This window comes from Phyllobates terribilis, unplaced genomic scaffold, assembly GCF_046119375.1.
Source record: "Phyllobates terribilis strain yellow unplaced genomic scaffold, ASM4611937v1 Scaffold_342__1_contigs__length_2020279, whole genome shotgun sequence".
Lineage (NCBI taxonomy): Eukaryota > Metazoa > Chordata > Amphibia > Anura > Dendrobatidae > Phyllobates > Phyllobates terribilis.
This window is the reverse complement of record NW_027363102.1, coordinates 168,929-192,819: the sequence shown is the minus strand read 5'-3', so window position 1 is coordinate 192,819 and position 23,891 is coordinate 168,929.

Sequence of the window (23,891 nt, the reverse complement as noted above, 5' to 3'; positions counted from 1 at the left end):
TAAGTCAGTAGCGGGTGTATGGAGCAGGGTCAGCTCGCCGCGTACATGGCAGATAATGGCTGTGACAAACAACCAGGACCTGCCTCTAACAGCTGCGAGTGGAGCGAAGATCTGCCCACCACTGTTAACCTGTTCAGTGCTGCTGTCAATCTCTAACAGCAGCATTAACAGCGCGCCAGCATTGGGACGCGTCGTTCCATATGCCCACCGGCGCTCCTGTGACGTGATCATAGGGCGCCGATGGACTGCTATGACATCCGGGGGTCTGCTGAAGCCTCCGTGCCTGTCATCATAAAGCTTCATTTTGGCTGTAAAGAAGACCGTGGTTTTGCTATATGGAGCATTACTGTGGTATCGCTGTATATAGCACAAGCAATCAGATGATGTATACAAATACAGTGAAAAAAAGTATATATATATTTATTAAAACCCCACACGTTCAACTCACCTCCCACTAAAAATAAAGATAATAAAAATATACACATTTTGTGGTTTGGTCTCTTTCAGAGAAATACAATCTATCAAAATATAAAAAAAAAAAACGATCAGTGAACACAGAAAAAAATTCAAAAAGACAAAATTGCATTTTTTCGTTCGCCTCAATACTGCAGAAAATCCTGTAAGAAGCGATGACCATGACATATGTGTCCCAAAATGTTATCAATAAAGTCCTCTTGCCCTTCAAAAAATAAGTCCCCACACAGCTCCATCAACCCGAAAACTGAAAATGTTTCGGGTCTCAGAAAAAATGGTGACAGCATCAAAAAAAAGTTTTTTTCTTTTGCCAAAACTATTGGAGAAGTTTGGTCTTGCTGTAATCACACTGAGGAGTAGGATCCTATTACCAGGTCATTTTTACCACACAATGTGCGCCGTTAAAACCGTTCCCAGAAAAACAATGTCAGGCTTTTTTTTTCGCACTTTTACTGCACTTGAAATGTTTTTCCCGTTTTCTAGGACTATGTGGTAAATGAATGGTGTCATTTATAAGGACAGCTCATCCTACAAAATAACAAGACCTCACACTATGTGGACAGATATCAAAAAGTTATAGCCCTTGGAAAAAGCGGAGGAAAAAACAGAAAAAAAACATAAATTGGTTATGTCGGGAAGGGGTAAAGCTGAAGAAACGCATGTAAGAGCAGAATATGGAGGAAGGTCAGATATCACAGACTGGTGGATACTACCTGCTCCATCGCTGGCAGAATACTCCACCCCCATGGTGTCCGCTGATATCTTCTCTTGTAGAAACGTCTCCAAACTCTATAAAACATCGGGAACAGTCAGCAGAGGGTTTGATGATTGGCTCATATTGGCGATATACTCAGGGGCATTACTGGGGCCAGGGAAGATTGGGAATGAATAGCGTATTGACTGTTAGAGATGTGATCTCTTCCATTAAAGGGGATGTCTAGTTGGAACAAGTTATCACTGATCTCTGGATAGGTGATGACCTGTCCCAGTGGGAGCACCCCTTTATTATGTGGTATATATGGAGGATGTGATATCATGCAGAGTTCTAGCAGTATTACACTTCGGTCCGTTCTGCGTGCATCTGGGCCATTCCCTATGGAGGAGCGGAGCTGGGGGGAAATATCAGGATCTCGTCGCTGGATCCATCCAGATGGGAGATGTAACGAGTGCGGCGCCCCCCACTGGTGTCTCAGCGTATCATGTATTGGGGAATAATAACTTATTGTCTGGTAAATGTGCTGATTCCTGTGAGTTGTGGTCGCTGAGTGCGTGTGATGGGATGTGGCTCCGTCCGTTATATTATATCACGTCTTATACCTATAATCTCTCGCTGATCGCAGGTGTCTGTCTTCACACTCAGATGAGAAGGAACAAACTGACGATATAGGACTTTTTTTTTTTCCCAAATTCAAACCGAGCAATCCTATTGGCTGAGCATGAATGCAGTTACCATGGTGACAGAAGTAGCAGCAGATTTAAAGGGACAAAACACTAATATTGTACTAAAGTGTATTTTATTATATATTTCACATAACTGACTGGGTACACCTTGGTGCGGGTGGGATGGCTTTTTTTAAATCAAAAACCATGTTTACTAAGTACCCTATATTATATATATTCACTATTGCTTTTTACTTACTTATAGCAGGGTATATGCTCATATTGTTTCTATCCTAAGTTTATCTATTTTCTAATAGAGACATGACCAGTCCTCTTTAGAATTTTATAGTGACCCCATTGAGGTCATGGACTGATATTGGGAATTGCAGAGTTGGGGCAAGGTGACAGGTGACAGTAAGTGGTATTCCCCTCAAAAAGGAATATGTCCCAGGGGGCGCGTCAACTTTGGCGTAGTCGGCAGGAAAGAACTCTTAATAACATCCGTAGGACTGCCACATAACACTGAGCTTGACGCCCTGGGCACGGGGCCGGGTCACAGCCGCTCGGAGACTACAACCCCCCATCTGATCCGGTGCCGGGTATTCCCCTCAAAAAGGAATATGTCCCAGGGGGCGCGTCACATACACAGTAAATCAGTCGTGTTATTCCACAGAAATGCTGTTCTATAAAACACAAAATATCTTCATATGGTGAGGAGTTGTGTTGTGTTTTCATCATTTACATTCTAGCGTGGTGATCACATAAAATGTAAAATTCCTATGAAATAATTACTGAATGACAGTAGCCTGTATCCCTGGAGGACAAGTCATTTACCGCTTCACCAGGTTTGATGTTCTAATGCATTTAGATGTTTCAGTATTTGTATATATGTATATATATTTTTTTTCCCCCCTTAAGGGTATTCAAGCGCAGACGGTGACCAACTTCTTCCTCGCCTTTGAAGCACAGCTTTCAATTATTCCTGTCGTAAACAAGGTAAAAAGCTTAGAGCCGAACACTATCAGACTCCTTCAGTCCCGCAGCAGGTAAATCTGTGAACATCGCCGGCTCTCCTGCTGTTCCTAGTACCGATCCCTCTATGAGCGGCTGTGCAGTAATGAAGGCAGGATTCACCCCAAACTTGCTCGTCTTTTTTTTCGATTTCCAGTTCTGGTAATTAGTTATACACATGTGTATATCCAGTGGTCAACTCAAAACCTGTGTATGGAAAATGAATTGTTTGCTGTATGCATCGCATTTGTAGGATGCACACTGTTCATTTCATTATGGAGCGGAGTAGGAGGAGACTTTCATTACTGTTCCCTTTACTTCCTCCCTGCTGATAGGAAATGCCATGCTGTTTGCTTGTGTCCTGTGATTACAGCAGCCTGCAACAGTTTTCAAGCGTGCACTTCCCGGCTCAGGCATCAAGCAGTAAATGATAACATTAAAACGCTGCTATCCCTTTGTTAGTCACTTTTTTATCTTCTTCCCCCTTCTACGAATGCTGTAGTCCGTTATTCTAGAACTGCTCTAAAATGGTTCCCTCTGGAGTGTTGGGATTTGGGTTTAGGGTGGGTTAGGGAATTGAAGTTCAGATACTTTGTTCATGTTTTATACTATGGAATTACTATGTCATGTATGTTATTTGAAAGATGGAAAATTTGTATTTGGAGTTTTTCAATAAAAATTATTTGATTAAAAAAAAATCATGAACTTAAAATTCCTCCCGTTCTTGAGAAAGAATAGGATTTTTACTAAGAGGTAAATTGCACGTTCCTTGTTTTACAGGCACTTTACATTTTTGCTAGTTTTGTGCGATTACACAATCCCTTTTAAAGGCCAGTGCCAGTTGTACATCTCTCCCTAAACTCTTGTTCAGCACTATATTTTATGCCAGTTTTATTATATGGTTTCTAGATTTTGTCCAGCTTTGATAAATAATTAGTATTTATACTTTTGCTTTTAGATAGACTTGAAGAATGCAGATCCGGAGAGGGTGGAGAAACAAATTGAGAAGATGGTTGACATTCCCGCTAGTGACTGTATCCGGGTACAATGCGCTCCAGATCAAAATCATTCCTGTAGGCAAATTTAACTTCGCTGTCTGCACCTTGTCTTTTTTTTTTTTTTTCTACAAAATTTGGCTGGAAAAGGGGCAATGTAGCGAGGAATTTAAATCAATTTTTGGTGTTAAAAAAACACGAAACTATTTTGTGACGCATCATTTTTGCGCAAAAATGTGCAGCTTCCTATTTTACAGCACTCTTGCAACTTTTAGAAATTGGGCTTGGAAAGCTACACAGGTCTAAGAACGACGGGTGACGTTAAAAGTGGATAAAGATACACGGTGGCTCAGTGGATAAAGATACACGGTGGCTCAGTGGTTAGCATTGGTGCTTTGCAGCACTGGGATCCTGGTTTCAAATCCCACCAAGGATGACATCTGCAAGAAGTTTGTATGTTCTCCCCATGTTTGCGTCGGTTTCCTCCCACACTCCAAAGACATACTGATAGGGAATGTAGATTGTGAGCCCCAATGGGGACAGCAATGATAATGTCTGTAAAGCGCATCGGAATAGGTTGATGCTATATAAGTGAGTAAAATGAATAAATAAAGATGGAAGTGCTACATAAACATTTATCAAACATCATGCAACTCTTTGATACATTTGGCACAAATAATGGTAACACAACCACAAGCAAAACTGACCTGAGGAAGTCCCTTTATGATACATTTTTCGGAAAGAATTTGAAAGATTTAAAGCGTTAGAAATGAAGAAGATTATCCAATATCACAGAAAAAGGAAAAGTCTCCAGATGTTTTTATGCCGGATGCCGGTATGTGTCCATACCTAAAGAAGAGCTGTCAGAAGAATGGGTAAGGAATCCTTTAGTAAACATAAATATCCATAGGGGATTTGAGTGTTAAAAAAAAAAGATCATCTGAAAGATTTTGTGATCTGCGTTTACATGTGTAGCGTCGGCGTCCCTGCCTCCTGCTAGGCAGGGACGCTGTTCCCCTCACCTCTCCGCTCCGTGCCCGGCGTCTTCCTCCCGCTCTGCTGGCAGCGCACGCTGCTTCCCGGCCACGGTGCTTAGGGCGCGCGCGGGTGCGCTCCCCCTCTCTTAAAGGGGCCGCGTGCGTCGTCCTAAGGAGTCCCCGGCCAATGGCCGGAGGACTTCACCATATATAAGGTACCTCCTCCAAAATGGAGGTGCCCGAGCAATGTTGTTGCAAAGCCTTCACTCTGCTTCAGCCCTCAGGTCCCGTTACCAGTTACCTGCCAGATTCCTGCTTGTTACCTGCCAGATTCCTGCTTGATACCTGCCTGATATCCGCTTACCTGCTTGCAAGACTGCGGTCCGACGGTCTGCCTTCCGACACCTGTCAGTCTGTCTATGGACCAGCCTGCCCGCTCACCTGGGAGCGCTCACCTGCTACCTGCCTGCTAGCCTACCTGGAGGCTCTGCCGTCACTTGCCGTGACCACCTGCCTGTCCAGAGACTCTTGCCCGCTCACCTGGGAGCGCTCACCTGCTACCTGCCTGCTAGCCTACCTGGAGGCTCTGCCGTCACTTGCCGTGACCACCTGCCGGTCCAGAGACTCTTGCCCGCTCAACTGGGAGCGTCCACCTGCTACCTGTCTGCTAGTCTACCTGGAGGCTCTGCCGTCACTTGCCGTGACCACCTGCCTGTCCAGAGACTCTTGCCCGCTCAACTGGGAGCGTCCACCTGCTACCTGTCTGCTAGTCTACCTGGAGGCTCTGCCGTCACTTGCCGTGACCACCTGCCTGTCCAGAGACTCTTGCCCGCTCACCTGGGAGCATCCACCTGCTACCTGTCTGCTAGTCTACCTGGAGGTTCTGCCGTCACTTGCCGTGACCACCTGCCTGTCCAGAGACTCTCGCCTGCTCACCTGGGAGCGCTCACCAGCCACCTGCCTGCTGTCCTTCTACCCAGAGACTGTCCCTGTCACTTGCCGTGACTACCTGCCCTTCTACCCAGAGACTGTCCCTGTCACTTGCCGTGACTACCTGCCCTTCTACCCAGAGACTGTCCCTGTCACTTGCCGTGACTACCTGCCCTTCTACCCAGAGACTGTCCCTGTCACTTGCTGTGACTACCTGCCCGTCTTCCCTGGGAGCCACCCGCTTCCTTACAAGGACCGCCCCATTGTATAGTTGCTCAGAGGTTCCACCTCCCAGACCCGTTACAGTTTGCTCGGGCCATGGAACCCGGTGGCACCCAAGCTCCCTCGCTCTCGGACCTATGTCATGAACTTTCCCGTCAGAGGTCCCAACAGGAGTCCATCCTGAGTCACCTGCGTGGTGTTAACTCCCGCCTGGACACATTGACTACCTCTTCGGGAGCTGCCTCCACTCGCACACTTACTACCCCAGCACCGCCGCAGCCCATCAACACCAAGGCATCTCTTCCCGGTCCCCGCCTCTCCGCCCCTCCTCGTTTTGGCAGAGATCCCAGCCAGGCACAGGGCTTCATTAACCAGTGCACTCTGCACTTCGAACTGTTGACACACCAGTTTTCCAGCGACCGAGCCAGAGTAGCCTTCATCATGTCCCATCTCACGGGAGAGGCACTGGCTTGGCTAAATCCTCTATGGGAGAGAGGAGACCCCCTGGTGTCCAACCTGCCAGCCTTTCTCATGGCCTTCCGGAAAGTCTTCGACGAACCAGAACGGAAGACCTCATCCGCATCATCTCTGCTACGCCTCCGTCAAGGAAATCTCTCCGTGGGCCAATACGCCATACGGTTCCGTACCCTTGCTTCGGAGCTGGCCTGGGATAACGACGCCCTGGTGTCTGTCTTTTGGGAGGGTCTGTCCGGCCGTATTAAAGATGAACTCACCGGTCGGGACATTCCTACCACTCTCGACGACTTAATAACACTTGCCACCCGGATTGACATCCGGTTCCAGGAGCGCGCCAAAGAGGTCACCCGTGAGAGGAGGTTTCCACGTCTAGCCCCTACCTTCCAGAAACCTGTCACTTCTCCCGTTACTACCCAGGCGCACTCACCTGAGCCTATGCAGGTCGACCAGACCAAGATGGTCAAAACCCGTCAAGAGTTACGCCGAGCCGAGGGGAGCTGCTTCTACTGTGGCAGTAAGTTGCACCGGATCCGTTCCTGCCCGGAGAGGTCGGGAAACGCCTGTGTCTAGGATCGCTCAGAGAGGTCGTCCTAGACAAGAGTAAACCCTCTCCATCTCTGTTGCTGTCGGTCTCTATCATCTGCGGGGAGAACCGTTATTTTGAACTAGCCCAACTTGACTCTTGAGCTGCCGGAAATCTCATTTCTCAGTCTCTGGTAGAGAAATACCGTATTCCCACCAAACCTCTAGCTGTACCCTTCTCTGTCGCTGCCGTGGATGGGGGCCTCTTACCACATCCCATCCAACTCATCACCGAATCCATAACCCTGCAGGTGGGAATGCTGCACTCTGAGAGCATCTTCTTTCATGTTCTGCCTGGACTCTCTCACGCCCTCTTATTAGGCCTACCTTGGCTTCAGAGACATGCACCCATGCTTGATTGGCAGACCGGAGAAGTCCTTCGCTGGGGACAGGACTGCCATAAGACTTGCTTAGTTCCCGTCCATCCTGTCCGTCCTTCTCCTACTCCAGCCAATCTACCTGGTCTTCCGGCTCCTTATTGGTCGTATGCGGACGTCTTTAATAAAAAGCAGGCAGAGACATTACCCCCTCATAGACCATACGACTGTCGAATCGACCTGATGCCCGGCGCTACTCCTCCCCGTGGGCGCATTTACCCTTTGTCCGCTGCTGAGACCCGATCCATGTCAGAATATATTGAGGAGAATCTGGCCCGGGGATTCATCCGGAAATCTAATTCCCCGGCGGGAGCAGGCTTCTTCTTCATCAAAAAGGACAGCTCACTCCGTCCCTGTATAGACTATAGAGGCCTTAACCAGATCACGGTGAAGAATAAATACCCCCTTACGCTCATTCCGGAATTATTTGACCGTCTGAGGGGGGCTAGAATCTTCACCAAGCTGGACCTCCATGGGACGTATAACCTGGTCCGTATCTGTCAGGGGGATGAATGGAAGACGGCATTCAACACCCGGGACGGCCACTATGAATACCTGGTAATGCCCTTCGGTCTCTGTAACGCTCCCGCCGTCTTTCAAGAGTTGGTCAATGACATCTTCTGGGACCTTCTCTACTCCTGCGTAGTGGTGTACCTGGACGACATCTTGGTCTTCTCTCCGGATCTCCCCACACACCGGGGGGATGTTCGTCAGGTTCTGCTCAGGCTCAGGCAGAACCACCTCTACGCTAAATATGAGAAGTGCCTCTTTGAGCAGACCTCGCTTCCGTTTCTGGGCTACATAATCTCTCAGACCGGCCTACAAATGGATCCTGAGAAACTGTCTGCCATCCAGAAGTGGCCCGACCAGAGGGGTTGAAAGCTATTCAGCGGTTCCTGGGTTTCGCCAACTACTACCGCCTCTTCATACCGCACTTCTCTTCCCGGACTGCCCCAATCTCTGCGCTCACCAGTAAGGGCACTAATTACAGAAAATGGCCGCCCGAAGCAGAGGAAGCCTTTCTTTCCTTAAAACAGGCTTTCTCTTCCGCCCCGGTGCTGCATCGTCCGGACGGCAACAAACAATTCTTCCTGGAAGTTGACGCCTCCTCCTCTGGAGCCGGAGCGATACTTACCCAAAAGTCGCCTTCCGGAAGAATGGTAACTTGCGGCTTCTTCTCCAAACTCTTCTCCTCTTCTGAGCGCAATTATTCTATAGGAGATCGAGAGTTATTGGCCATTAAGCTGGCACTGGAGTAGTGGCATTACCTGCTCGAGGGGGCTCTTCACCCGGTAATTATTTACACGGACCACAAGAACTTGGCTTACCTCCAGAGCGCCCAGAGACTTAACCCGCGCTAAGCCCGGTGGTCCTTGTTTTTTGCCCGCTTTGATTTCGTTCTTCATTTTCGCCCGGCAGACAAAAACATCAAAGCTGACGCCTTGTCCCGATCCTTCCTGGTGTCTGACCTAGAGGAGGAACCGAAGCACATCATTGATCCCGCCAGAGTAATGCAGGTGGCTCCCGTGAATCTAAATCGTCTCCGTCCCGGTAAGACGTTCGTAACAGTACCTGATCGGAAGAAGGTCCTACTCTGGGGTCACTCATCTAAGCTAGCTGGCCACGCCGGTCAGAAAAAGACCCTCCAGCTTATTACCCGGCATTACTGGTGGCCTACCCTGCACAAGGATGTAATAGACTTTGTTTCAGCCTGTGTGTCCTGCGCCCGCAACAAAGTTTCGAGACACCTGCCAGCCGGTCGCCTCCTTCCTCTTCCAGTACCTGCTGCCTGGTGGCAGCATATAGCTATGGACTTTATAACGGATCTCCCTGTCTCTGCCGGTTGTACGGTCATTTGGGTGGTCGCTGACCGCTTTTCCAAGATGGCGCACTTCATTCCCCTGCCGGGTCTCCCGTCTGCACCCGAACTGGCTAAAGACTTTATCCGCCACATCTTCCGTCTCCATGGCCTGCCCCTCCACATCGTGTCGGATCGTGGGGTTCAGTTCACCTCACGCTTCTGGAGAGCCACATGTAAGCTGCTTGACGTTACCCTGGACTTCTCCTCCACTTACCACCCACAGTCCAATGGCCAAGTGGAGCGGATCAATCAGATCCTGACCAGTTACCTCCGGCACTTCGTTAATGCCCACCATTCGGACTGGGTGGATCTCCTACCATGGGCTGAATTCTCTTACAATAATCACGAGAGTGAATCTTCCTCCAAATCCCCGTTTTTTGTAGTCTTCGGTCAGCATCCTTGGATCCCATTTCCCGTCTCCACCTCGGTGGACAATCCGGCTGCAGAATCTCTCATTAGCAAATTCTCCTCCATTTGGGAGAGTACCCGATCCGCACTCCTTCAGTCGTCCGAGCGGATGAAAAAACACGCTGACAAAAAACGACTGGATCCTCCACAATTCCGTCCTGGAGATAAAGTCTGGCTCTCGTCCAAGTATGTCCGGCTCAAGATTCCCTCCGACAAGTTAGGGCCTCGGTTCATCGGCCCACTGGAAGTTATCAAACAAATCAATCCGGTGGCCTATAAATTGAAACTCCCGGCCAACTTACGGATCCCTAACTCCTTCCATGTATCTCTCCTCAAACCCGTGGTACTTAACTCTTTTTCCAAGTCTACAGGTACGCCCCCTGCTCCGGTTTCCGCTGAGAACGAGTTTGAGGTAGAGAACATTCTGGCCACCAAATGGGTAAGAGGAAAAACCTTTTTTCTGGTAGATTGGAAGGGGTTTGGTCCCGAGGAGAGAACGTGGGAGCCCCGGGAGAACATCCATGCCCCTCTCATCCTTGATAAATTTCTCTCTGGCTTAAAAAAGGGGGGGCCTAAAGGGGGGGGTACTGTAGCGTCGGCGTCCCTGCCTCCTGCTAGGCAGGGATGCTGTTCCCCTCACCTCTCCGCTCCGTGCCCAGCGTCTTCCTCCCGCTCTGCTGGCAGCGCGCGCTGCTTCCCGGCCACGGTGCTTAGTGCGCGCGCGGGCGCGCTCCCCCTCTCTTAAAGGGGCCGCGTGCGTCGTCCTAAGGAGTCCCCGGCCAATGGCCGGAGGACTTCACCATATATAAGGCACCTCCTCCAAAATGGAGGTGCCCGAGCAATGTTGTTGCAAAGCCTTCACTCTGCTTCAGCCCTCAGGTCCCGTTACCAGTTACCTGCCAGTCACCTGCCAGATTCCTGCTTGTTACCTGCCAGTCACCTGCCAGATTCCTGCTTGTTACCTGCCAGTCACCTGCCAGATTCCTGCTGGATACCTGCCTGATATCCGCTTACCTGCTTGCAAGCCTGCGGTCCGACGGTCTGCCTTCCGACACCTGTCAGTCTGTCTATGGACCAGCCTGCCCGCTCACCTGGGAGCGCTCACCTGCTACCTGCCTGCTAGCCTACCTGGAGGCTCTGCCGTCACTTGCCGTGACCACCTGCCTGTCCAGAGACTCTTGCCCGCTCACCTGGGAGCGCTCACCTGCTACCTGCCTGCTAGCCTACCTGGAGGCTCTGCCGTCACTTGCCGTGACCACCTGCCTGTCCAGAGACTCTTGCCCGCTCAACTGGGAGCGTCCACCTGCTACCTGTCTGCTAGTCTACCTGGAGGCTCTGCCGTCACTTGCCGTGACCACCTGCCTGTCCAGAGACTCTCGCCTGCTCACCTGGGAGCGCTCACCAGCCACCTGCCTGCTGTCCTTCTACCCAGAGACTGTCTCTGTCACTTGTCGTGACTACCTGCCCTTCTACCCAGAGACTGTCCCTGTCACTTGCCGTGACTACCTGCCCTTCTACCCAGAGACTGTCCCTGTCACTTGCTGTGACTACCTGCCCGTCTTCCCTGGGAGCCACCCGCTTCCTTACAAGGACCGCCCCCTTGTATAGTTGCTCAGAGGTTCCACCTCCCAAACCCCATTACAACATGATTGTAATAACATTACAGCCCCATTCAGACTTACAGGTTTTACCCATGAGAAACTGAGCAGAACAATATATAGGTTTGTGGGAGAAGATTCAGTATAAATTGTAATTCATTCATTAGATTTGAGAGTCCTCAGTGGTTGATACCTTTAATGGCTAACTGAAAAGATGGTAACAAATTGCAAGCTTTCCAAACTGCTCAGGCCTCTTCATCAGGCAGACCTGAGACCTGAGTAGTCTGGAAAGCTTGCAATTTGTTACCATCTTTTCCGTTAGCCATTAAAAGGTATCAACCACTGAGGACTCTCAAATCTAAATACTCTTCTATCTACTGGCTAACACAGTACAAAGATAAATATTTTTCCTGTATCAATTTATTCAGTGGAATCCTGCTGTTTGTATAGATGAGTCCAGTGGGCGGTCATGCTAGTGATTGACAGCTATCTTTGCCTGCATGGTCATACAGGGAACTGTCAATCACTTAGGACCGCCCACTGGACTAGTGTACATACTGCAGGACTTTCTCTGCATAAAATGCAAGTCTTACTGACTCTCTTCCCACAGATATGTCTATCAGTCTGATCAACTTCTCTGCTCTACAACATCCCCCTACAGATCTTATACCATTTCAACATGACAGGTTCCTTTAATCACCTGCAGATGACATAAGTAGCCATGTTCTGTGTGGCTTACGGAGGGGCTTGATTGCTTGTCAGCTTCAAACAGGTTTAATTTCTTGTGATTCATTGGAGCCGAGGTCTAAACTGTATTAAGAAATTAATTTCTCTGTTTATTTCTATTAGATCTCGGCGAAGCTTGGAACAAATGTGGAAAGTGTTCTTCAAGAAGTTGTCAGGAGGCTTCCACCGTGAGTATGGACTAATGCGGCTCTATCCATCTTCTCTTTATTAAAGGGAACCTGTCACCTTGAAAAATGCTATGTACCTGCAGGTATAGGGTTAATCTGCAGATAAATATTGTTACAATGTTGCCCGGCCGCCTTATTGATAATGCAGGTACCGGGAGAAAATTAACTTCTTTCCTCCCTGCAGCTGCCGGCCTTCACTCATCGTTGTGCACGGAGCGGCTACAGTCTTGGATCACAGCACCGCTCACTATATCGGAGGTGACGGCTGTAAACCTGGCCCGGATTTTGATTGACAGCTTGCTCTGCACAGATGCGCTGCAGAACCACTTACAATCTGAGTGAAGGAGAGTAGTATGTTCACAGATAGAGAATATGGCTCATTCACGTGCGGATCTTCTCCACGTCCGATTACATATTTGTGGGAGAAACCCTAGTGGCAGCCTCATATTTCTGACATGGATCCTCTAGCACTATTTGTGAAACTGCGACTCCCAGCATAACTTGATGAGAGACCGTCAGCCTGCTGGGATTTGTAGTTTCACTACAGCAGGATTGTCACAAGCTGCGGACCTCCGCTCACTCCAGCACTGGTCGGCATTTTCAGCACGTGAACGTACGCCATGCTTTCCGGAGACACAAGGGTGTAGATAACTTTATCAAACCCTTGACTGTAAGTTTGCTGAACCCTAAGTGGATTCGATTGTTCCCACAGTTTCAGTTTTGGACCATTTAAGGGGAATTTACAGGGTTCTGGCCACTGACCAGGGGGATCAGTATCCCTGTATGTCTTTGTATATGCTTGATAAAGACCTATAACAGGTCGAAACGTTATGTGATGGCAGAATAAACTTTGTCTTTTGGAATTCATCACCCCGGACTGAACGCGGTTTACTTACCTTTATACCCCTTAACAGGATGTCTTATTTTTGTGTTTTAGTCCCAAGATTGAAAAGGGCAGCCCTCTTAAAGCCCTGCTGTTTGACTCAACGTTTGATCACTACAGAGGCGTGGTAGCCAGCATCGCCCTGTGTGGAGGTGACGCGTGTAAAGGCAATAAATCGTGTCTGCCCACTCTGGCAAGTGCTATGAAGTCAATGAGGTTGGCATACTGACCCCAGAGGAAGTACCAGCTGAAAAACTAAGTTTTTTTTAATAATCTTATTAGCCTTTCCCTCTGCCTTCACCAATCAGCCCTCTGTATTGATGATCAGATCAAAGATCTAGACAGGGATTGTCTCACGCTGCATCTCCTTCCTGATTGTATCACTGAGAAGACAGAAGCTGCCCCATCCCATTCTCCAAGAAATGCAGAACCCAATGCATCTGCTGTCCGTGATCCGCTTATTGTCAGAGGACATCATTAGGGACTGCATTTTCTCATTGCTTAAGAAATTGTTGGGGGATCCTGCTAATCGCTGAATAATAAAACTGCAGCACCGCTCCATTTAAGGCAGTGTTTCCCAAACTCCAGTCCTCATGGCCCCCAACAGGTCAGGTTTTCAGGATTTCCTCAGTATTACACATGTGATGAAAGTATCATCAAGGAATCAGGAATTCTCTCACCTGTGCAATACTATAGAAATCCTGAAGACATGACCTGTGGGGGGCCGTGGGGACTGGAGTTTGGGAAACATTGATTTTAAAGGGACTGTCAGCACAGAATGACTGTTGAAACCAAGTACAAGCGCTCCATGGATCACGGCGTGGGCCAATCATTTATATACACCTTCCCACCTGCTTGTTTTACCTCTGTCTCCTTCCTTCTCTGGTTCTATGAAGCCAGAGCTGTCAATCAAAGAAGAGGAGGGTGTGGATAGAGGGAAAACAAGCAGGTGGGAAGGTGTATATAAATGATTGGCCCCGAAGCACCGAGAGTTGGGCTTAGTTTGAACAGTCATTCTGTGCTGACAGTCCCTTTAGGTGGACGAGATCCAGATGCAGCTCATTTCACCGCGTAAGGTTGTTTACCCACTATGCGCTCTCCACGGCGTCTCCAGACTCTGTCTCGTCTGTCGCATGAGCTCAGTGTGAACCTGCTTTCATCTATGAAGAGCACAGGGCGCCAGTGGCGACTTTGCCAATCCTGGTGTTCTGTGGAAAATGCCAAGTGTCCTTCACGGTGTTGGGCTGTGAGCACCACCCCCATCTGTGGACGTCGGGCCCTCATACCACCCTCATGGAGTCTGTTTCAAACCGTTGGTGCAGACACATGCACATTTGTGGCCTGCTGGAGGTCATTTTGAAGGACTCTGGCAGTGCTCCTCCTTGCACAAAGGCGGAGGTAGCGGTCCTGCTGCTGGGTTGTTGCCCTCCTACGGCCCCCTCCACATCTCCTGGTGTACTGGCCTGTCTCCTGGCAGCGCCTCCAGGCTCTGGACACTACGCTGACAGATGCAGCAAACCTTCTTGCCACAGCTTGCATTGATGTGCCATGTTGGATGAGTTGCACTACCTGAGCAACTTCTGTGGGTTGTAGAGTCCGTCTCATGCTACCACGCGTGTGAAAGCACAACCAACATTCAAAAGTGACCAAAACATCAGCCAGAAAGCATTGGTACTGAGATGTGATCTGTGGTCCCCACCTGCAGAACCACTCCTTTATTGAGGGTGTCTTAATAATTGCCAATAATTTCCATCTATTGTGTATTCCATTTGCACAACAGCATGTGAAATTGATTGTCAATCAGTGTTGCTTCCTAAGTGGACAGTTTGATTTCACAGAAGTTTGATTTACTTGGAGTTATATTCTGTTGTTTAAGTGCTCCCTTTATTTTTTTGAGCAGTTTACTTTTTCCCCACTGTATATAGAGAAGATGCACAGCCCAAAAAGGGTGTTCTGTGTACCTATGTTCCCTGGAACTTGTAGGGTCTTATTTGTGGACCTAGGAAGGGAAAATATTAAAAAATCCCCAAATCACCTCCCAAACCAGTGCCCTCTTATACTCATTGTTGTGTATCCCGCCATTATTCTGACATCCACATCTGGCAGGGGTGTCATGTGAGCACTACTTCTTCTGGCTTAGATGAAATATGAATGCTGCAACCAATCAGAAGCTGCAACACTCATGCGTTGCCCCCACCGGTTGTTAACCTCATGTAACCAGTGGGGTATGCAGCGCTGGTCTGGAGATATCAATTTCTTTTAGTTTTCTCACCTCCCTTGGCCCATCAATAGTTGGTGTCTAGTAGTGGATAACCCAATTAAAGGGTTATTTCCCTCTCAGATATATCCACCAAATAAGCCATAAATGGCTAATAGATGTTGGCTCCACCTCTGTAGCCCCCCGCAGCTATCGAGATAAGGCTGTATCTCTAGTTAATATGAACATAGAAGTGGCTGTGCATGATAGGCTTTCTCCATTCACTTCTATGGAGGTTCAGAATAATACAAAGGGTTGTAGATGTGTTAATAAAGACTACAATGGAAGTCTACTAACAATACACGGGCACTGATTCCCTGTGGGCACCGGAGATCAGCCACTGAAGCTGTAGGGGGCAGTGTTAGCTTATATATGCACATTTATATGGAGGGTGTTTGTACATATCCCTATGGACCTGTCCCACATCTATGGATTATTTTACATAAATGAACACTGTCCCATTGTGCAGCAAAGGTCTATACAATAAACTGTACACCGCTGTCTAATGAGGATAATAGAACTGTACTGGTTATTGTATCATTATGGGATCTAATTGATGGCTGTCGTAGCGCAGTGTTTTAATAATTAATTTACTACATCTTTTTACAGAAAACCACATTGGCAGCACGGCATATACAGTAAAATGTTACATGCATATCACATCAAGTGAAAAATCCCCATGGAAATGCCTCTACTAAAGCACGCTGCTATAAGAAACACTCTGTAAAGTAAGTCCACGCTGCAGCATGAATATAACGGGCCAACTAGAAAACAGGTTTGGCAAAAAAATGTATCCATCAGATAGATGTCAACTGTATACTTTTATAATATAGATCTGGACAGGGGTATATATAGCATAGACAGGATTGGGTTTATTAAGGATTGCATTCATACGACAACCCTACAAGGGAACCAGTCACGTGAAAGAAAGGCTATTAACCTGCAGATATGCAGTTAATCTGCAGGTTAATGGTCAAATGTATATAGAGGTCTCAAAAAGTCAGAAATCATAAAGGGATCTAATAATAAAATGTAACCTTTATTTATACAATGCTAAAAAGACATAAATATGATCTAGGACATAAACAAAAACTGCACCCAAAACGTGAAAATATATGAAAGAAAAATATTATTTTTAAAACCAATTCAAATAGCTGTATGTGAACCTCTCTGATGACCCTCAAATGCTCCCATGAAGGGAGGAAAAAAAGCCCCATGTTTACGAAGTTGGTGAAATGACGTTGAAGGGAAAGGATCTAGGCAGAGGTCCTGGACCCATGGATGAATGGCCTATGGAGTTTGAAGATCGGTTGATCACTAGGCTGGATAAATATGCTACAGTTGTGGAATCTGTCGTATGGATTTGATGAACTTTCTTAAGGACTGTTGCTACTGGATACCTGTGTCTCTATTGTTTTATCTTGTCGTCTGGAGGAGCGAGGAATGTGAATACAAACTATACTGGTTGGCGATACGAAATCTGTGAGCCAACCAAAAGTGGTGAAATAGTGAGTATCGCCTGGTACAAAGGCAGTTGAACTAGCGCCCCAGGAAGGGTATCTTGTGCACTGGGGGCAATGTATTTTGGCCATTTACCTAGAGTTGTAGTAAAACCTTGGATGTAAGAGATAAACTATTGTTGCATCATTAACTTGTCTAGGTGATTATTGCAACCCACAACCTCAGATCTTCACATACAGGATTAGAAAAACATTATTGTTTTCTTTCAAAAGCAATATCACATCTGTCTATAGATTGTGACTGGCACTGGACTTCAGCTCTACTGAAATAAATGGAGCTGAGCTGCAATACCACACTGAACCTGTAGACAGGTTGTGGTGCTGTTTTTAGACAAAAAAACACAAGTTTCTAATCATGGACAACACCTTTGAAGACTTAGGCTGCGTGCTCACCAGGGCTGTGGAGTCGGTAAGCCACAGTTGCGACTCCGACTCCTGGATTTTATCAGGTTCCGACTCCTACTCCGGCTCCGACTCCTTCATAAATGGCCAATTCGTAACAATAAATTTACTGTTGTAAAATATTAACATCGTGCTTATTCAGTTTCTCACCATCATATAAGTAATCAGACCACTTAGAGCAAAAACTATATTTATTAGAATACAATTAGAATATAGCAAATAACTTTTATAAACTTTTCTAAACTTTTGTAAGTAAATACGCAATAAACACTGTTATGCAGATAATAAGAAGAAATCTATAAATTTGTCCTCAGAAAAAGTATTACCTCTGTCAGATCCTCCTTCATGGATGCCCTCAAATCTGATCTAATTATTTTGAGAGCTGAGAACAACCTCTCTACACTAACTTGGGCTGGTGGCAAAGCAGTAACCACTCGGGCAACATCTCTGACAATGTCAGGATACAGAGGAATCGCTTGTTTCACTGTTATTTTTGATGAACGGTCAAATTTCTCAATTTCTTTTAGTGCACATGAAAAATTCTGCTGAAATGCACTGGCTGTGTTCTTTGATGGGGATGACTCTTCTTCTATGCGGGAACGCTTTGCACGGTCCTTGTGATCCAAATATTTTTCGAAATTAAATTCTTCATCAGTTGATGATGAGGGTGAAGATGTGGCAGGACGACCAAATTCTTCTTGTTCCTCCTGACTGTTCTGCAACCCTTTCATCCTTACTGCTATTTCAAACAGAGCTTCTTTTCCTTTAGTTAGCTGTTGATCATCTAGAAGAATCCGATGCATTGGGTCTACATAAACAGCTGCCAAAAGAATGGTATTTTGTAATAGTAGCTCCTCTCTCCGTTTCATTGATGTAGCAATGCCACTTGCAATTAACCCTCCTCTTTGGGACAGGCGAAACATCAGGTTCTTCCACTCCTTTAAGAAAATACCTGGAGTTAAGTCCTCTGCTTGTCATTTTTTAGTCACTGTAAATGGGTGCTCTAGCAATTTTTCCAGCTCAGTCACCTGATTCCACTGACTTTCATTTAGCGTCAGTTGAGGGTTAGCCATGTCTACAAGAAAGGTTTTCAGTTCAACCAAGCGCTGAATCATTAAGTAAGTACTGCCCCATCGTGTGGCTTGATCAATAATTGCCCCTTTTCCAGCACGTCTCTTCAAAATTGAGTCAACTTTAGGGGTTCTGGCAACAGTAGCCAATTTTCTCTCCTTGCCAATCAGTGCAGCAGCATGTCCTTCTTGCAGACTGTCTCTTATAGCCAGCTGTAGCGTATGCACAACACAGCGCATGTGATGAATGAAAGAACGGATTGTCACAGTTTCAACAAGATCATCTAAACTATCATGTTGCTGTTCATCTGAAGCAACTTCAGTTTGCTCCTCAGTTACAATACGGTGTTCCTCTATTTCAAACATTTCTGTGTCTGTGGACCCAGAATGTTCTTCTAGCTGCTGGTCACCATCATTACTCTCATTCATTAGCTTAATAGTACTTATCATATTTGAAGCATTGAACTTGCTCTTTTTTAAGTTCATAGTCTTGCAGAACCTTTTCCACCAAGACCTGGAGAAACTCACTGGTGTGATGCGCTTTGGTGTCTTTTACTGCCAATGTCTTGGTAACTATTTCATTTTTGTCACAAACAAATCGGACATTGATGGCAAAATAGTTCACTCTGTGACGTGTGCAGGCATCCATTTTAAGAAGCAGAAAGCGTCCCTTGAGAGTTTTTTTAAGTTCTTCCTTTTGTTTAAAAGCTTCTTCGATTACTAATTTTCTAATACTCTCTCTCTCCAGAGAAACACCAAGCTTGCGGGCCATTTCCCCTTTCAGACACATAAAAGCTGGTCGTGAAAATAATGAAATAGGCACACTATCCTTTACAACTAGCTTTATGATCTGTTTTTTATATGTATCTACTGTCATTGTCACAGTAACTTTGTCACTGACAAAATATCTTGCAACTGATGGCTGCAAAGTTCTCTGCTCCTTTGTTTGGCTGGAAGAGCTGGGCACTGGTTCATTGGTTTGGATGCAGTCTTTCTCATCCACTGCTTTCAGTACTTCTGGATGAAAGCACTGTAAATGTCTCTTTAAATTAGAAGCTCTGGTAGGAGCATTTTTATCTTTGTCTGAATATGCACTGATCTTGGCTTCACAGCATTTGTTTTCGTCAGGATCATTTGTCATACACTGACAGACATAATGTTTTCTATCTTGAGTGATGGTGAAATGTTCAAATACAGCTGATTTAATGTGACGCTTCTTTGACATTCTCAGGTTTTTAATTCTGCGTTTCACAATCCAAATGACAATTGTTTTTCCTAAAAACAATTGTACAAAATTATTGCCAGGTCGTACAACTGATATAGTGGTCAGTAATACTGTTATTCCTCATGTACTCACAGTTAACTGATGCAAAGTTTGTTGAAAGGATTATACTTCTTACAGTCTTCCTCTTCTGAGTAGCAGCTGTGAGATGCTTGGAAGACGCACACCTAGTAAACATCTAGTCTAGAGGAGGAGCTTTACTACTAAGAATTTGCAACACATTTTCACTTTCAGTTTCATACATTGTAAGTAGGGGGCTTGGGGCAGCATGAGGTTAACCAAGTATAAGATTAGATAAGGGCAGTGGAGAACAGTGACACACAAGAAGTAAGAAATGTCTCTATCTCCAGCAGAACTGCTTATCACTGTTGTTCATAGTTTGATAGAACATATATATTTAAGTAACATTTATAAAATTCATATGAAAGTTCAATTATGAAATATTAATACATTTTTTTAAAGCTGGAGTCGGTACATTTCTACCGACTCCGACTCCAACCAAAACTAACTCTGACTCCACGACTCCGACTCCACAGCCCTGGATGTAACAGCAGAATAGTGAGTGCAGCTCTGGAGGTGACTGGTAGATAGGACATGATGTAACAGCAGAATAGTGAGTGCAGCTCTGGAGGTGACTGGAGGATAAGACATGATGTAACAGCAGAATAGTGACTGCAGCTCTGGAGGTGACTGGAGGATAAGACAGGATGTAACAGTAGATAAAAGACTGCAGCTCTGGAGGTGACTGGAGGATAAGACACGATGTAACGGCAGAATAGTGACAGCAGCTCTGGAGGTGACTGGAGGATAAGACACGATGAAACAGCAGAATAGTGAGTGCAGCTCTGGAGGTGACTGGAGGATAAGACACCATGTAACAGTAGAATAGTGACTGCAGCTCTGGAGGTGACTGGAGGATAAGACACGATGTAAAGGCAGAATAGTGACAGCAGCTCTGGAGGTGACTGGAGGATAAGACACGATGTAACAGCAGAAGAGTGACTGCCGCTCTGGAGGTGACTGGAGGATAAGACATGAAGTAACAGCAGAATAGTGAGTGCAGCTCTGGAGGTGGCTGGAGGATAAGACATGAAGTAATAGCAGAATAGTGACTGCAGCTCTGGAGGTGACTGAAAGATAAGACATGAAGTAAAAGTAGAATAGTGAGTGCAGCTCTGGAGGTGACTGGAGGATAAGACACGATGTAACAGCAGAATAGTGAGTGCAGCTCTGGAGGTGACTGGAGGATAATAGATAATGTAACAGCAGAATAGTGACTGCAGCTCTGGAGGTGACTGGAGGATAAGACATAATGTAACAGTAGAATAGTGATTGCAGCTCTGGAGGTGACAGGAGGATAAGACACGATGTAACAGCAAATAATGATTGCAGCTCTGGAGGTGACTGGAGGATAAGACCTGATGTAACATCAGAATAGTGAGTGCAGCTCTGGAGGTGACTGGTAGATAGGACATGATGTAACAACAGAATAGTGAGTGCAGCGCTGGAGGTGACTGGAGGATAAGACATGATGTAACAGCAGAATAGTGACTGCAGCTCTGGAGGTAACTGGAGAATAAGACACGATGTAACAGCAGAATAGTGACTGCAGCTCTGGAGGTGACTGGAGGATAAGACACGATGTAACAGCAGAATAGTCAGTGCAGCTCTGGAGGTGACTGGAGGATAAGACATGATGTAACAGCAGAATAGTGACTGCAGCTCTGGAGGTAACTGGAGGATAAGACACGATGAAACAGCAGAATAGTGAGTGCAGCTCTGGAGGTGACTGGAGGATAAGACACGATGTAACAGCAGAATAGTCAGTGCAGCTCTGGAGGTGACTGGTAGATAGGACATGAGGTAACAGCAGAATAGTGAGTGCAGCTCTGGAGGTGACTGGAGGATAAGACATGATGTAACAGCAGAATAGTGAGTGCAGCTCTGGAGGTGACTGGAGGACAAAACACGATGTAACTGCAGAATAGTGACTGCAGCTCTGGAGGTGACTGGAGGATAAGACACCATGTAACAGCAGAACAGTGATTGCATCTCTGGAGGTGAATGGAGGATAAGACACGATGTAACAGCAGAATAGTGACTGCAGCTCTGGAGGTGACTGGAGGATAAGACACGATGTAACGGCAGAATAGTGACTGCAGCTCTGGAGGTGACTGGAGGATAAGACATGATGTAACAGCAGAACAGTGACTGCAGCTCTGGAGGTGACTGAAGGATAAGACATGAAGTAACAGCAGAATAGTGAGTGCAGCTCTGGAGTTGACTGGACGATAAGATACGATGTAACAGCAGAATAGAGAGTGCAGCTCTTGAGGTGATTGGAGGAATATAGATGATGTAACAACAGAATAGTGACTGCAACTCTGGAGGTGACTGGAGGATAAGACAGGATGTAACAGCAGAATAATGATTGCAGCTCTGGAGGTGACTGGAGGATAAGACCTGATGTAACAGCAGAATAGTGACTGCAGCTCTGGAGGTGACAGGAAGATAAGACATGATGTAACAGCAGAATGGTGAATTCAGCTCTGGAGGTAACTGGAGGATAATACACGATGTAACAGTAGAATAGTGACTGCAGCTCTGGAGGTGGCTGGAGGATAATAGATGATGTAACAGCAGAATATTGACTGCAGCTCTGGAAGTGAGTGGAGGATAAGACACGATGTAACAGCAGAATAGTGACTGCAGCTCTGGAGGTGGCTGGAGGATAAGACACGATGAAACAGCAGAATAGTGACTGCAGCTCTGGAGGTAACTGGAGGATAAGACACGATGTAACAGCAGAAAAGTGAGTGCAGCTCTTGAGGTGACTAGAGGATAAGACATGAAGTAACACCATAATAGTGAGTGCAGCTCAGGAGGTGACTGGAGGACAAAACAAGATGTAACAGCAGAATAGTGACTGCAGCTCTGGAGGTGACTGGAGGATAAGACACCATGTAACAGCAGAATAATGATTGCAGCTCTGGAGGTGACTGGAGGATAAGACCTGATGTAACAGCAGAATAGTGACTGCAACTCTGGAGGTGACAGGAAGATAAGACATGATGTAACAGCAGAATGGTGAATTCAGCTCTGGAGGTAACTGGAGGATAATACACGATGTAACAGTAGAATAGTGACTGTAGCTCTGGAGGTGACTGGAGGATAATAGATGATGTAACAGCAGAATAGTGACTGCAGCTCTGGAGGTGACTGGAGGATAAGACATGATGTAACAGCAGAATAGTGAGTGCAGCTCTGGAGGTGACTGGAGGATAAGACATGATGTAACAGCAGAATAGTGACAGCAGCTCTGGAGGTAACTGGAGTATAAGACACGATGTAACAGCAGAATAGTGAGTGCAGCTCTGGAGGTGACTGGAGGATAAGACACGATGTAACAGCAGAATAGTCAGTGCAGCTCTGGAGGTGACTGGTAGATAGGACATGAGGTAACAGCAGAATAGTGAGTGCAGCTCTGGAGGTGACTGGAGGATAAGACATGATGTAACAGCAGAATAGTGAGTGCAGTTCTTGAGGTGACTGGAGGATAAGACACAATGTAACAGCAGAAAAGTGAGTGCAGCTCTTGAGGTGACTGGAGGATAAGACACGATGTAACAGCAGAATAGTGACTGCAGCTCTGGAGGTGACTGGAGGACAAAACACCATGTAACAGCAGAACAGTGATTGCATCTCTGGAGGTGAATGGAGGATAAGAAACGATGTAACAACAGAATAGTGACAGCAGCTCTGGAGGTGACTGGAGGATAAGACATGATGTAACAGCAGAATAGTGACTGCAGCTCTGGAGGTGACAGGAGGATAGGACACGATGTAACAGCAGAATAGTGACTGCAGCTCTGGAGGTGAGTGGAGGATAAGACCTGATGTAACAGCAGAATAGTGACTGGAGCTCTGGAGGTGGCTGGAGGATAAGACACGATGTAACAGCAGAATAGTGACTGGAGCTCTGGAGGTGGCTGGAGGATAAGACACGATGTAACAGCAGAATAGTGACTGCAGCTCTGGAGGTGACTGGAGGATAAGACACAATGTAACGGCAGAATAGTGACTGCAGCTCTGGAGGTGACTGGAGGATAAGACACAATGTAACGGCAGAATAGTGACTGCAGCTCTGGAGGAGACTGGAGGATAAGACATGATGTAACAGCAGAATAGTGAGTGCAGCTCTGGAGGTAACTGGAGTATAAAACACGATGTAACAGCCGAATAGTGAGTGCAGCTCTGGAGGTGACTGGAGG